The following is a 13131-nucleotide window of genomic DNA, read 5'->3' on the forward strand; positions in this document are numbered from 1 at the left end:
TCCTTCCTCTTCATATCATTCTTGATTCTTCTTGAGTAAGCTTTCCAACAATTTCACCAAATGAAGGGAGGAAATTTTTTTTGCTTATGGTAGTGATGAATATTTCCCAAATAGGAGGGAGACCTCTTAGAGTAACAACACCAATTCCCTATCAGACATATTTTCCCCAAATCTTTGAAATTGCTCTCTAAGGTGAGTTATCCTCATAGTGTAGGATTGTACAGATTCTCCCTTGTTCATTTTCGTGTCTTTGAGTTGATCTTTCAAGGAGATGATTTCATTCAAGTTGTTGACTTCATACATGCTAGCTATCTTATCATACATGTCTTAGACCTTCTCAAATTTCCAACATATGCAATTAGATTATCTTGCAAACCATCAGTTATAATTTTATTCGCTTTTAACTCGCCTTTCTTTTGTTTGTTCTTGGAAGCAACGGAAGCATTCTCCGGAGGCTCGGGTACTTTTCCTTGAATGTAATTGAGAACATCATTGTCATCAGCAATGATCTCCAACCTGAGTTTCCATGCAGCAAAATTAGATGAGTCACCCAAATTTTCATTTTCCTTGAAGAAGGAAGACATCTTGACTTGACTAGATTAGATCCTCCAACTTTCCAAAGATGATTGTTTGAATGTTTGTCTCCTTTTGGGCTTGTACTTCACCTTAGCTCTGATACCATGTTCATTTTTCAGAGTGTTCTATGTTGAACCAATTACTTTAGCTCAATTCAATAATTCAATTACAAATCTTTCCAAATAAAATTAGTCTTTCCATTCATTAACAATATTTGAAGATAGAATAATAAATGCAATGACAAAGGAGACAATCAACACATCAGCAAGAGACACCAGATTTTGTCAAAGACTTAAGGAAACAACCCACTAGGGGGGAAACCCTTTGAAAAATATTCTTCTATTAGATTGTCATAAAATGTTCAGTAGAGAGTACAATGAGCCCAATACAATATCATCCAGCAAAACAACCCAACAATATTCATAAATATGTTTCCAGTATCAAAATATATCAAAGACAAATTTTCACATCTGCGGTCAAATTCAGTCCTCGATCAAATCTACGTCCAACTTCTTGGTCGCATGGATGAGGAGTTTTGTGTGTGATTAAAGGCTTCCATTCACTTCCTAGAATTTGTGACTCCTGCGAGTGTGGTCGAATTTATTATGTGGAAAGCCAGCGACTGTAACCCAAAACCCTAAAACAGATGCAAGCCTAGAACCCTGTAATTTCAAACCTTTGCAAACTTCTTTTGTCGTCCTTGCCTCAGACCTGTGTGACATTCAATGAAGAAGAGAATGAGAATATGCTTGGTGATGTCCAAATGATCTTGAGGTCACTTGTATTTATAGGCTTCCATGGGTGTCCAATTTACTTCGGGGTCGACCTTATTCAAATGTGCATATGTGGGATTTCCTTCATAACTATACTTTCCCTTATCCGATTTGAGTGATATTTAGGTCGATTTTGGTCCTATCAAAAATAGGAATTCAATTCCATTATAATATCCATCAAATGAGTTGTCCCAAGTGTAATTTGAACGTATTTTCATATTTTTAACAATGATGAGTCTGTTTGAGGCATTCTATGGGTAGAGTTGTAATACTCCCATCAGCTGGAGTGATCCAATGAATAGGGTACTTATAGGACCGGACATGTTGTCAAATATGGAAAAGGAAATGTAGGTTATTAATTAGAATCTCAAGGTAACATGGGATAGGAAGAAAATTTATGCAGAGCAACACAAGGCATTTAAGGAGTTTCAAGTTGGGAAACATGTGTACTTGCGCATCAAGCCCAAGAAGAACTCCTTGAGGATTGGATCATGTGCCAATTTGGCAACTTGGTATTGCATGCCTTTCAAGATCCTTGAGAGGATTGGACCAATAGCCTACAGAATTGAACTACCTCCAATAGTGAAATTCCATGATGTTTTCCATGTTTCATTGCTTAAAAGATATGTGAAAGATGTTAATCATGTTATTGATTGGTTTGTATTGCATGTGGATCCACAAGGAGAATTCCATTCAGAACCTCAGTGTATATTGCAACGGAAACATATCATGCTCTGGAAAAGAGCAATCGATTAGTTTAAAGTGCAGTGGAAGCACTTTGGGCCCGATGAAGCTACATGGGAGATAGTTGATTAGATGTGGGCTATGTATCCTTCATTATTTGTCAGTGGAGGCAAATGCATTTTTGGTATATGTACATGTTATGTATGGTTATTTTTGTAAATACCACAATGATTTGTGTTATAAAGCTCCAATAAGTGGTATGGTTGCCATGTTGTCATGTTTTTCATGATGATTTTTCTTTTGAGCACGTTTTTCATTGTAAATACTGCAACGAGTTCGATTATAAATCTCCATGGGAAGTATGTTTTAATTTTCAGTAGTTTTTCTGGTTGTGGGTGTCATTACACACTGAGGATGGTGTTCCCTTAAGGGGGAGGTGTTTGTAACATCCCCGGGTTAATCGTTCATGTAATAAAATTTAATAAAGTCAAAATAAGACCAAGGTCATGGGACACGTATTCCAAGATGAATGTTGGGCAAAGTATCCTAGTGGGTATCACTTGTTGTTTATGATGACTAAGGGGAAATTGGCAAAGGCTTTGAAAACTAAAAAAAGGTACTATTGGTATTATTTTATTAAAATAAAGGAAACTAGGAGAAAAGGAAAGTGAAAGTTCATAGGTTGCATGTGTGGAGGAAATTGAAGGAAAATTAAGGATAATGAAGAAATTAGAGGCGTCAATAAGAAAAAGGCTTTTAAGGACCAGTTCACAACTTTTGTTGGTTTAGCTTTTTTGTTAGCTCAGTTTTAGAATTGGTTTCAGAAGGAGAAGAGTGCCAATAGCATAAGGAAAGTAAGAAAGCAAAGGAAGCATAAGGAAAGCAAAGGAAAACAAATATTAAGGAAGGAAAAGTTGGGTCAAGCGGCTTCAGTGGGAATACTTGCAGATAACAAGTTGCATGTATGATTTCCTAACTCATTTTGGTATGCATGTGTGTGTTTTGGTTCACTTTTTTTTAGTGGCATGGGTTTTGCAAGGTTTTGACATTGTTTTCAGCCTTGCCTTGCCATTTTTGGACAGCCATGGTGTGATGGGATTCTTTCTTGGTTGAGATTTGGATTACCATAAGGTTTTGGATCTGAGTAAGGTGGTATAAGGAAAATCCCAAGGGTTTGCGGTGGAGATGGTTTTCTTCTGGAAGCCCTCAACTGGTGGGTGGAGATAGGAAAATTTATCAAGGAATGGTGAAGGAATTTGTAGGCATCCAAGCTCATTTTAGTTTTGTGATCTCGATACTGGTTTAGGTGACATCACGGTAGTGTGAGGGTGGAGGTGGATTAACCTATGGATTCCCTTGGTTGTTCATGGATTGGTTTATCCCGTCATATCCCATATTCATGCTTGGAATATGGCATGGGGGTGATTGGCTGAAAGAAAGATTTGGTTTAGCCCAATCTATGCTTGGGCAATACATGGAAGTCCTTGACTTAGTTGGTTATGCATATGGTTAATAAGAGCTAAGTTCATCTTATCTTTTATGAGTAAATGTACTTGTTATTATGTGGCTTTAATAGTTGTTCTGTCATTGTTAATTATCTAGTTATAAGCATGGTTTATGACAGGTCTGAGTATGGATCTTATCACCTTAAATTGATGAATGATTAGTTAATGAATGCATGACCTAATTGGTATTATGGAAGTTATTATGACATGGCATTAGTCCTTCTTGGTAAACCTCAGATAAGTTTCAGATCTCTATGTTTAGATATGCATTCATAGCCTGTAGGTTGCATGTTCACCATGTGTTTGACGAAATGCCTATCATGGTTAGACCAGGTTAGGTCAATTCCTTCAGTAAGTTTTGTGTTAGAGGATTTCTCTTTATGTTTTTTATCATTTCTGGAAGTTTCATTAAGTTCTGGGCAGAGGTCTGGAATCTAGACCTGAAAAAGTCCCTTAAATCTCGCGGTCGCTGGCACAGAACTTACTGAAAGAGGGTTACAATTTCTTGGAGGCCTTGTCATGGGAGTGATTGGGGGTCTAGATCACTAGAAAATAAAGTCATCTCAGGGGTTGGGCACCTGGAATGGTTGGTTAGTTCCTAAGAGTACTGTAGCACATGAGGGAAGTTAGTAAGGTCTTGTTTTGTTAGCTATATTTCCTTTAGGTTATCTAGGAGGTTGATTCATGTCATAGTAGCGTCTTAGCTCATTTTTACCCTGGGAAAACTAGTGAAAGTGGGTAGATACGAGAGGAGGTGTGTTACAATTTCCAATAGAAAAGGGAACTTATTCTCAAATTTTTCCAACCCTCTCAAGCGTAGTCTCAATCCCAAGAAACCCCATAAAAAAATTTCACTACTCTTGTGCCTTTGAACAAATTTTCTATCCGTAAGTCTACTATAAACATAACAAGTATTGGAGCACACTCTGAATTGCAGACCCTGACTTTTATTCTAACTTTTTAAATGTTCAATCATAATGTACACAATTTTTTGGTAGAATCTTGAGCTTCCTCCAATGTCACTCCCCACTACGCGTGTAAAAATCTCAATGTTTCCCCTAAGAAAAGCTAATACAAATATCATTCAGTTGAACAAGTAAGAAGTAAAAGTGATTGGTCACATGAATGATGTTTTGATATGATTGTCCTCTGACCCATGACTGCATTAGGTAATTGGCATTATATTAACGAACATAATAGAAGCATATGGCCTAGCATTGAATAGGGATTGGTCCTAGAAATTGCATGGGTACTTTTCTACTGATTAGTCCTATATTTGGTTACCCTATAAAGGAAAGAGAAATTAAATTTGTGTAATCAACAAGCCTCATATGAAGCAGATATTAAATCAACTTGAGGGGCCTAATGAACCAATAATCTTCATGGGAAATACACTACAAAATTATTTTCTTGAGACTATCTTTGATGATAATTCAGCTCAGTTGACTTGCACCATATCATAAACACAACCTACTCTCCCTCAGTTACTGCAGGTTGGTGATAATGAACTCTATATTTTAGTTGTAAATAATTGCACTAATGTAGATATAAATATTGATAGTTTTACTGAATTTCAAGTTAGTACTAGCATCTACGCATTAATTTTACGATTCTGAGATGTAATATGGTACTTGTACTTTAATTGACCAACAATAATAGAAATTCATGATGTCCTGCCAAACATAACAAAATGTACTAATAAGTCAGAGATGAATATACCTCAGGAATTGAATATCAATCATGGTTTATCTCTTCAACCAAAATTTCACTAACAAGGAGTATAGATGTACATGTAACCTTTTAAAGAATTTGATATTGCATTCACTCTTAATTTTCTAAACCCAATATTGACACTATCATTTCTGCATATATCGCTTTCCCTCCCTAGTGTCACGATATCTCTGTTGAATCTCTTTATGGACCCCATGTCTTAGTCCATACCACTAACTAGAGAAACCCTTATTATGATCTCAAATGATCTAGATTGGATCATTATATTGTTTTTCATCAATATTAAAGCTTCCACAGTGGAAGAGTGGAGGAATCATCTCACAAGAACATTTTTACTAACGGGACCTAGTTTCGAAAATTGGGGTTTGAAACCTTCTGAGAGTAGTTTAAGGAATCAAATGGTGTTTTTAGGGGACAAAAATTTGCTACTTGATTGCATCACTTTTTTTACACTATTCTACACATATATACCTTTCTCACGTCCTTGGAAAAAAAAGGATACCTTTCCCATGTGTTGGTAGGCAAAACAAATCCACAAGCAATAGGTGACATATCACTTAATCAGGGTCCCAATTAGGCCCCTTTTCATTTGGTGTGGTGATAATCACGGGAATATAGGCCCAGCAGTGTGTACCAATATAACCTTAAAAAATAATTAAAACTTATTTAAAAAAAAGGAAGATATATGAATTACCACTAATTTAATCTAATTATTCTAAATATTTAATAGTTATTATTATCTAATTATATCCAACGGTTGGTGTTTAAAAATATTACTTATACCAACAACAAAGATGGGGAATTACTTAGATGCAGACCTGTACAAGAACTATTGTTGGTTGGGATGGTATTTTTTCTAACTAAAATGTGGCATAGATACCTTACATTCTAATACTCATATTAAGAAATGATTTAAAGAATGAAATTTGTGTAAATAGAAACTAGTAATAAATATAAAGAGTTATAAATGCATATAATACTCCATCGCACAGAGATATTTGCCAATAATCACTTATGTGGTCTTCAAAAAATAAACTCCAACTTGCATTACAAATAGCAATAGTATTGTAGTCTAAATGATTTTCAACCACTTGTCGATTGAAAAGAGTTGTATAAATAATAGAGAATAGGAAAATAACAAGAAATATATTCTTTATGTCTTCCTCAAACTGATTTCTAAATATAAAGAATCTTTTATCTTTAGAGAAGATATTCTTGCAATTAAACATGAAAGAAAACCAAAACGTTTATGGATTTATTTCATTTTTATAGGCATTTCCATTGTCAATTTAATAAAAACAAGTCTTCCAACATATTCCTTAAACTGTTAGCTTTCCAATGACCTATTTCAAGCTCAATTTTTCCTTCTGAAACTCAAGATATGGCCATCAGAAGAGAGCGCTCGACAGCTTTTGATTTAATTCGTGAGTTAATCATGACCGTTGATCTGCAATTTTAATTCACTGTCCCACATGTATTGTGGGAAGGAATTTCGTGGTGTTTATATTTTTATTCTCTCCATCGTAAGTTGTATAAGAATGTATGGATGGTATAGAGTTTGGAGCCCATGCTAAGATTTTCTACATCCACATATGTGCATCAGTGTTCCTAAAATTGGGTAAATCCAAATATCTAGGAATTTGGGTCAAAAATAATGTAGCCAAATTTGAAATCTACATTACCTTTTTCTACTGATCACTTAACACACGGTCATCTTCTATTTGCACATACACACGGTCATCTTCTATTAAAACTGCACATACACACTTTACATTACCTTTTTCTACTGATCACTTAACACACGGTCATCTTCTATTAAAACTGCACATACACACGGTCATCTTCTATTAAAACTGCACATACACACTTTCCATGTGCACATCTGTGTATCTGTGTTCCTAAAATTGGGTCAAAAACAATGTAAGAAAATTTGAAATCTACATTAACTTTTTCTATTGATCACTTAACACACGGTCATCTTCTATTAAAACTACAACATACACACTTTCCATGTGCACATCTGTGTATCTGTGTTCCTAAAATTGGGTCAAAAACAATGTAAGCAAATTTGAAATCTACATTAACTTTTTCTATTGATCACTTAACACACAGTCATCTTCTATTAAAACTTCAACATACACACTTTCCACGTGCACATATGTGTATCTGTGTTCCTAAAATTGGGTAAATCCAAATATCTAGGAATTTGGGTCAAAAACAATGTAAGCAAATTTGAAATCTACAATAACTTTTTCTACTGATCACTTAACACACAGTCATCTTCTATTAAAACTTCAACATGATCGGTGAAAGAGATTAAGTCATTGTGAAATTTATAAATCTTTAAGTTTTTCATTTACAACAATAGCTTGACCTATAATTCCAAATAAGTAGTTTTTGTCACAAATGTTGTAGAAACCATTTGAATATTCATCTCTAATTATTTCTTCGAAATTTATAAATCTTCAAGTTCTTCATTTACAACAATAGCTTGATCTATAAAAGATTTTATTTCTGTGGATCCTTTCTTAAGTGGATTTACTTGTTCTTCCAAATAAGTAGTTTGTGTCACAAATGTTGTAGAAACCATTTGAATATTCATCTCTAATTCTTCCTTTTAAATCTCAAATTATTTTTCTTGAGCTTGTTATAAATTTTTAATGTGTCGAGCATGTTGGTTTTCCAATTTTTCCATATTTTTCTTTGATTGTTCCATTTCTTTTGCTTTATCAACCTCATGTCTCTCTTCCATTTGATTCATGGCCAAGGAAACTCCTTCCCTCAATACAGTTGCATGAGAATGCCACTCTTTTTAATTGAATACTCTACTAATTGCCAAGTCAATTTTTTTTTTTTTTTTTTTTTTTTAATTTCAGATTTTGTCAAGTTCTTCAAGTAATCCTTGATAATGCGTAGATTTGGTGAAGGAAAATATCCTAGGGCTAATTTGTCTCTAAGGCACTTTCTTTTGGATCTCCTATTCCCTACCAACTCGTGGTTGATGATTTTCAACTAAATCATTCTTTCTCTTTTTAGATCTCTTGGAAAGATATTTTGATTGAGAACAATAAAAATAATCACTAGGAGACATTATTGTCTCTTTTACTCACTTTGCTTCACTAACACGTTTGGAAAAAGAAGAGAAAATTGGAACATTAGTTGCTAGAGGAGTCATAGGAACACCTAGAGAAATCAACTCTGTGAACTGGATAGATGAAATGAGACTTTGTAAAATTTCTTGAACTAGTTCTTTTTAACAATCTCTGGAATCTATGATGTTATAGGAATCATAATTATTTAAGGAGAGACTACCTCAGTTGCTTGAATGGAATAAATTGGGCTCTTTAGAGTTTCTTGGAATATCTCTCCTATTGGACTTGACTAAAAAAAATTATCCTGCACTATCTGAGTTTCATCAGCAGGCTTTTGAGCAACAAATTTTAACATTTGATCAAATTATTCCTCAACATTTATAATTACCTTCTCTTCCAAACCAATGTCTGGTATTTGAAACCCTTCCTTTAGTAAATCAATAATATTTACAAGTGGGATCATGAACTCTCAAGAGAAAGATTTCTTAAAAATTGGTCCATTCACGAAAAGGTTTTCAACCTCCCCTTCCATTGATTGTATAATATAGGTTGAAGGTCCAATTTCTGTAGGAATATAAAATGGTCCTAGCCACAAATGTTGAAATTTGGAATGTAATATTTTTTCTTCGTGCCTCTTGTCCCATTGGAATACCAGATGTCCAACAGTGAAATCCATGTCAGTGACTAAATGTTTATCAAGACATCATTTAATTATTTATTGGTACACATTGAATTTGGATTTTTTTTTGTCTTTCCTCCTCTTGTTTTAGTAAAGTGTAGATCCTCACATCCATATCTTTAATTGAACCGATTCTTCTTTTATGATATTAAAAACTATATCCTATAGATTTGCTCTCATTTATGAGATAGTTTCAATTTCATTGTAAAAGTAGTTCAGTTTTTTGCATGCAAATAAAAAAAAAATGCAACAGTGAGAAGCTCTTTTAACATGAGCTCAAATCTATCAGGCAGTTGACTAAGCCCACATATCATTGTGGAAAATTACTACCCCAAACACTTGTAAAACGTTTTAAGAATTACACTCGAGTGATTTTTCCCTCCCCTTTTGTTTTTAATTTCTTAAGCCCATCTTATACATAACAACTTGTATAAATTTGTTAATAATTTCCTATTAATAGTTTGTTATGTCATGTATTTTCCTTTTTCCATTTAGCTTTAATTATTTCTTTAGGATATAGTAGCACAAGCAACCAGGCCTTTATTCTGGAGAGTATTTCCATCCCAAATGAAAAGGGGTCTAATTGGAACCCTGATTGGGTGATAACTCCCTTGTTGCAGGAGGAATTTTTCTATGTGTCAACACCATGGGGCAAGAGTTTCATCAATCGGAATTTGAATAAAAAAGTTATGCCACTCAAAATTTGACCATTGAGAAAATTGGCCAATAAATTCAATTGACCAAATCTCAAATTGTGAACAAGGTATTTCTTATTTCAAGGGAATTTCATCCTTCCATAGAAAATAACCCATTCACTGACATATATCATATTTCTTTATTTTTTCTTAACAATCATTACGTAAATTTGGCCACCAAATTCCAACATGAAGGATCTTCCTGGTTGTCATGTTGGCTTGATAATGGCCACCTGTATGGTTAGTATGTGTTTCATCTATTATTCCTTCTTGTTTGCTCAAGATAACATCTCCTTAGTATTTTATATAGTCAAACTTTGTAGAAGAATATATGCATTAGCATAAATGGAGAAACCTTTATTGCTAGTACTTTTTTCTTCTTATTTGGAAGATCGCCAAGTGCCTTCCCTCTTCTAAAAATATCACTATGTTTTCTAAGTCCACAAGAGTTTCCTTGAATCAAAAAAATTGAGCGTTTAGTTCATCTTCCATACTTGTCAAGTCTTCACATGTGTTAAGCTAAGAGAGGTGGTCAAGCTTGACATTCTTTTTCCCTTGTTAGACTACTATATCTAATTCAATTTTTCAAGCAATAGAAACCATCATTAAATTATTCCTTAATGCATTGACTTATTTAATAACTATTTCAATATGATGGTTGGTAAATAATGCGAATGGGTTGGCCAACGAGTAATGGATAAACATATGTAAAGCAAATATCATCTCCAAATCTACTATTTATGTTGTTGAAGCTTTATTCAGCTTCCAAATAGCATATGCATTCAAATGGTCGACGGTGTCATCATTTGGTCCATACAAATTGAACATCATTTTTAGGAGTTGATTGATTGGAAAAATATTATATGATAATGTTGAATGAACGCCTTGTAATATTTGGTGTTCCCCAAGAATATTTTGATCATTTTTTATTTACCATGGGTTTCAAATCAAGGATGAATTTTATTTTAGCCATGTCTAATTTTATTCCATATTTCCATATACCGCACCCCAATAATATTCTAATAAGCATTGAAAATATACACTTTTTTATTTTTAGGGAAAGGTCGATTTGTCAAAACCTTTCTAGCATCATCCTTAACGTATATATTCCTTGAGAAGATTGTAAGTAGTCCAATAATCAAAGTATACCACCATCATTTTATAGATATATTCTTGGAATGCTTTCATCATGATTCTTGAAAATATAGTGGTGTTTTCTTGGGACTAGATGGCATCACTTTGTATCCAAAGGCACTGAATTCGGACACTAATGGCGTCTCTTCTTTATCCTCTTTATAAACAACAAGTTGATTATATCCATAGAATCCATTGGTAAATGAGTAAAATTTGTATTTAGCCACTACATTAATTATCTGATTGGAAAAAGGAGTGAGGAATGGATCCATTATTGTCAATTAATTCATGCTTCAAAAGTTGACACAAATTATTATTTTTTCAAATCATGATTTTTAGGTTGGATGAACATAGGACTTTCCATTCATATTTATCGATAGGGTATATGACGCTAGCAACTAGCATCACTTCTATTTTATTTTTAGTGATGGGACTATACTTATGAGTAAGTTTATAAGGAAATTATTTATAGTATTAGCACCAAGGATGGGGTCAATCTTCATCTCCCCCATCTCCTTTATGAGTCGTTTTAAGTGTTTGTAATCTCGAGAAACAGCATCTTGATACTCCCATAGTGAGTTGACTATTTTTGTTGTTGTTTTTTTTACCAATATTTTCCTTCACAACCTTGGTTGGTTGACAATCTATTGAAATTTCATTTTTTTAAATCAATGTTCATCCATTTCAGTGGGTTAGATTCATTTTCCCTTTATGATTTGATCGTAGGCATCTTAATAATTTTTTTACTTTCTTCACTAGATATTTTCAATACTATTTTTATTTCTTTGCTTACTTATGGATGTGCCCTATTCTATTTGAAATTTCCCCAAGGAAAAATTGTAACTTTCATTATATAAAATATTGAAAATTACATGGTGTCAATGTTGCAAAAGGGGAATATGTCAAAATTGGTGGCCATGTATGCCACTTGCTATATACAAACTAAAAAGTGATTGATACATAACTGTAACTAAAAGTCAGATATATATATATATATATATATATATATATATATATATATATATATATATACAATTCATAGTTCTAATAATCAGAAAAATATGCAAAAAAGAGCTTTGTCTATGAGTTGTGTAGAATCAGGTAGATGCTGCCACTTGTGGTTGATGATCAATGAATGGCCGTGAAAATACTGATAGAACTCATTTTGGTGAAGAAAAATTATAAGTGTGGACACAAACAAATTCCTCTAGACTGATAATGGGTCTAGCCAGAACAAATACATTCTATGGAAGATTTCCTTAGGTTAGAACCAATTAAAAGGGCCTACCTCTTAGTATGCTTATCCCGTTTGATGATGTCCTTTCTTGCTCGCTCTAGCTATCTCTCGTTTCCTTCTTCAAACACCTAAAACAAGTAAACAATAGCAAACAATAACCGTGATAATAGACAAATTGTAATTCAACCTACTTAACAAGTCAAGAAACATTAAGCCATGAATATGTAATATGACAAAACATGTAGGAAAACAATCGATAGTTGCATATATATTGAATCAAAGAGAGATTACAACCATTGTCTTGATGTTTCTGTTCTCCTCTAACAAGACCAGGTTCCCATACACTTCTGCTAGCATTCCATGATGGCCTCCATCAACAATAGTTTTAAGGCTCTTCCCTTTATGCTTCACTCCAAACAAAATCACACTTATCCCTCACACAACTAGATAGCTACAACTATGAATAGCTTGATGTTTACTCCAAACCAAAATAGCACTAGCACACCCACATTAACACTTCAACACCAGTTTGTGCTTGCGAAAAAGGTAGGTTTATGTAGGACGAATGGATGGGAGATGGATCTTCTTCTCATGGGAGAAGGTCTTATCCCTTGAGTTAGTTCCATCATTATAGGGGAAAGGAGCCCAAACTGACATCCTCGACCCCACCCGGCCAAACCATTTACCATACTTCCATTACGAAGCTTCTAGAGCTGGAAGCTTCGGCTCCTAATTTAAAAAACTTTCTATAACAAGACCAACGCTACTGGAACACAGCTCAGTTGCTTCGGTCAGTGCTACGGATAGTCTTAATCTCTGCACATCGGCGCAGGGGAGATAAAGGTCATTAGTGTCGGTCTTGTAAACTGCGCAAAACAGAAGTCTCAGGGGAAATGGTGCAAAAGGGAATTGATATACTCATGAAGAGGGACACAGTGGGAGTTTCTTCATGAAGGAAAATCATATGGGGCTCATTGTAGAGGTCCTCCAGGATCAAGGAACAAGGAGTACAAGGACAGTGACAA

This window comes from Pinus tabuliformis, chromosome 4_2 (assembly GCF_031772625.1).
Source record: "Pinus tabuliformis cultivar Carrire ecotype Pingquan chromosome 4_2, CPIR1, whole genome shotgun sequence".
Taxonomy (NCBI): Eukaryota; Viridiplantae; Streptophyta; class Pinopsida; order Pinales; family Pinaceae; genus Pinus; species Pinus tabuliformis.